Genomic DNA, 3,412 nt, shown 5'->3' with positions numbered 1-3,412 from the left:
TTAAATCTCAAACCTGATACATTATTTATTTTTAATCTACAACTGTATAAAAATTCATGGAAGTAGGGAAAATATCATAACTACAAACAAACTACTATGATTTGATTAATCATTTGATCACACAATTTGCGAATTGTTTCACTGCCCATCCGATTATAATCGGACAAAGGTATAATTTAAGAACACTCGAATGGGCAGTGAAACAATTCGCAAATTGTGTGATCAAATGATTAATCAAATCATAGTAGTTTGTTTGTAGTTATGATATTTTCCCTACTTCCATCAATTTTTATACAGTTGTAGATTAAAAATAAATAATGTATCAGGTTTGAGATTTAAAATTACCTTAATTTCCTGTATTGTAACCATACCTTTCTTGTAGCGAAAATTAAGGAGTAATTTATGAAAAAAAACCATTGAAATCAGCAGGAAAAAAGCAAAAACACTTGGAAATATTCTGCTGTTTTTCTGGTATAACATATGATTCATCCGACCTGTCTTTTGTATAGAAGGTTTAAAGAATACTGAATTTTGTTTATATAAGTGTTGCAGATTCCAAGAAACAGAAAAATCAAGTGCGTGCAGGCTCTGCACTTTGTGGTGAACATATACCATAAGTGTGCATGTTCTCTGAGTTCCCTCGTTTCTCTCCACTTTCTTCATTCTATCATTATCTTCCATCTCATTATCAGCGTGTTCTTTAACCATGGTGCATAACGTAGGTCGTTAAACTAAACAAAAAAGTTTCACATTAGATCCAAAAATTATTTAAAGCTAAATTCCATGGCAATTCAACCTTTTCCCAGAAAGAGAAATGTGGGTATTTACAATATAAGAATAATGCTGATGTTCCATTATGTTAAAATAACCATTACACAATTTCAATTAATAGTATTCGACGACAGAAAGATTCTTGTAACGACATTCCTTACTACAATTTTAGTAGCTTTTAATTATGTGCATTTACGTCACTTCGCACTTAATAACGATCCCACGCGTCGCTAGAAACAAATAAATTTTGCATGTTTGCTTCTTGTTTCTGTGCTTTTCAGAGGTAGAGCAATATTAAACTTAAATCCACAATTGTATTCATGTTAAACTTCACAGCTACCTTTATTTCTTTAATTGTCTCAGATTGATGTCTCAGACTGATGAAACCTACATTGGATTTCCTTTATATTGTATAACTTAATGCAATGATTGAAATGAAATCTTTACGTTTTACGTCCCACAGTTATGTCGCCTAGCCTAAAAGAGACAGTGATGAGAAATGAATGAAAAGGTGGAATGAAGAAAGTAAGAGGAAATAGGAGAACCCCGAGGAAACCCACGCACATGATGAATGACCCTGTGTGTATCCATGATGTAATGTCCAAGTCCAGGATCATCTGAACTCAACATTTTAACATTCTGTTATGAAATATTTAACATTCTTTTCCTGTCATGAAATTGTAGACTCAATATAAAATCCGTGCTAAGTGCCAAAACGAAAATATTAAGTAAACAGCCCAGATTTTACTTCAGAACTGATGTAACATATAGCCACGTGCATTCTTCTGGGGAATGTTTGAACTACTTCCACAGTGAATACTACACCCTGTTCGGCCTAAGCTCTAAACGAAGCCACGTGAAACTAAATCCCGCTGATTTGCTGTTGGCCTACCGACGCTTGTACTCCTCCGCAAAATAGTTAATATGATTTGATGATTACTTTCACTATGAAGCTCCATATAAAACTGCTACATTATTATAAATGACAAAAATATAATACGGATTATTTAATAAAAGTGCAATGAAGTGTGGTTAATGAAACAATAGAAATAAACACTAAGCATGCGCAGTAATTATTGCGACAATTCAACTGTGGATGTGTGTTCTGCTTTCAAGCCTGAAAGACGGCTGGCATGGATCCCGGTTCAGCTAGTGGAGTGGATTCTGAGTTTAACGTCCCGTTCAGCAGCGAGGCTATATGAGACGTGGACCTACTGATTAACGTGGAATCCGAACCACATGAGCTCCCGCCGGGAATCGAACCCGGGACACCCACGCCAAAGGCGCGTACGCTAACCGCTTAGCCACGGAGGAGCTCCCGGTTCAGCTAGTGTTGTTGTGTAACACCAAAAGGTAAACCTTTACTCACTAAGCAACAATTGTTTATCAGCAAAATTCAAATATTTTTTTTCAATCTTTTGAGTTTTTTTCCTTTCTTTTCTGCTGCTGCTCTAAGTATCTGGACAGCATGAGACAGTATTGTCAAAATACACGTGTATATAATTTGCTCCTCTCCATAGGAAGTGGGAGGGATACATCACCAGCCAATCGTATTTGTGACAAGCGGAAGAATACAAAAATTTTGTTTACCGGAGTTTAGAGCTTACGCTGAACAGGGGATGGATAGCCAGTTTTTCACTGACAAGTAAACCTTACGTTTGGGTGAATCGAGTTGCGGACTGAGACTCATATGAGAAAGTGGTACTAAATGTGGTCAGTATTTCAGTGAAGTTGTAGGTGCGAAGCTCCAGGGGTTTAGGAGATACAGCTACCAAAACATCACATGGAAGTACAGAATAGTCTTCATACAGTTGAAGGTAAAAGCCCTGTAAGACCTTTTGTAACGACAAAAGGTGAATAACAGATATATGGGTACATATTAAGACTAGGGGGAAGTCATATAGTAAGGGTATACCTGACGGCGGCCATCTTGAAATCCGCCATTTTGAATTAAGGTTAAGTTTTTAAAATAGGAATAGGGTCATGTGATACATGATTTAAGGCGCAAATTTAATCAGAAGAACAATGATGACGTTAATTTTGATTTACGCGCAATTGGTAAAAAGTTACAGGGAAATTAAATATTGTTACAGCAAATATGTTAGTCCTTTACCCCACCTTGTAAATTTTGTGTTAATTATAATAATTAAATAAAAAGCAGGTGGATAAATATTAGGTCTATGGTAAGAGTTGCCTTGATGGCGGCCATGTTCAAATCCGCCATTTTGAATCAGGCAAAAGTTTTAAACAAAACGCATAACATTGACACGTTATTAATAGCAAATTTTACCATAAATCCAATAGTATAACCATTTTTGCTTTATCATTAACTAGCATTTCTTATCGCATAAACAATTTATCTAGCCCGAAGTCATCTATTGCATTACTCTATTCCCATTTAATTTTGTGCTGGTTAATGATACAGCAAAAATGGTTATACCGTTGGATTTATGGTAAAATTTGCTATTAATAAGGTGTCAATGTTATGAGTTTTGTTTAAAACTTTTGCCTGATTCAAAATGGCGGATTTGAACATGGCCGCCATCAAGGCAACTCTTACCATAGACCTAATATTTATCCACCTGCTTTTTATTTAATTATTATAATTCACACAAAATTTACAAGGTGGGGTAAAGGACTA

The sequence above is a fragment of the Thermobia domestica genome, chromosome 5 (genome assembly GCF_964235325.1).
Source record: "Thermobia domestica chromosome 5, izTheDome1.hap1.1, whole genome shotgun sequence".
Taxonomy (NCBI): Eukaryota; Metazoa; Arthropoda; class Insecta; order Zygentoma; family Lepismatidae; genus Thermobia; species Thermobia domestica.
Note: the sequence above shows the minus strand (reverse complement) of the source record.